Here is a 582-nt window from a genome sequence, read left to right on the forward strand (position 1 = left end):
GGTTAGCAATTCAGTGTTCACATTAGAACTGACAGTGCGATTTGAAGAAGCAAGGATCTGCAGCTTGGGCAGAGATACATGGTGTGAGCAGGGGGTGAGATGGTCCAGGGCTGTGATAATGTTTTCCCCATAAACAGGCCCAGAGCTGGGAGCAACACAGCAGGCGGCAACATTACAACACAAACAAAAACATATTTTCAGCACTGACCCAAATGGGAACCAGCTGCTGGACAGAGACCTTTCTCTTTCTCTCTCTCTCCCTCTCTCCTATGGCACTGTGTATTCCGCATTTATTATATGTTACTCTTTTTTTTTTCTCTCTCTCTGGAGGAGACTTGTTTTTTTTCTCGATCTCCAGATCTCATTATACCTTTATTTGTCTCCCACTCCCTCAGTTTTTCCTCTAATACCCACAAAAATTTCTCTCACTTTCCCTCTGCTCTCTGTCTTGCTCCCTATTTTTCTTCTCTCTCATTCTCTCTCACTCTCTCTCTTCCCACCTCTTCTGTGAGTTGGCCAGACCCCTCCCATCTGCCCATAAAAGTCTGCAGCATGCTGCCTGAAGTTTTTAACTGCAGTTCA

The sequence above is a fragment of the Hoplias malabaricus genome, chromosome X2 (genome assembly GCF_029633855.1).
Source record: "Hoplias malabaricus isolate fHopMal1 chromosome X2, fHopMal1.hap1, whole genome shotgun sequence".
NCBI lineage: Eukaryota > Metazoa > Chordata > Actinopteri > Characiformes > Erythrinidae > Hoplias > Hoplias malabaricus.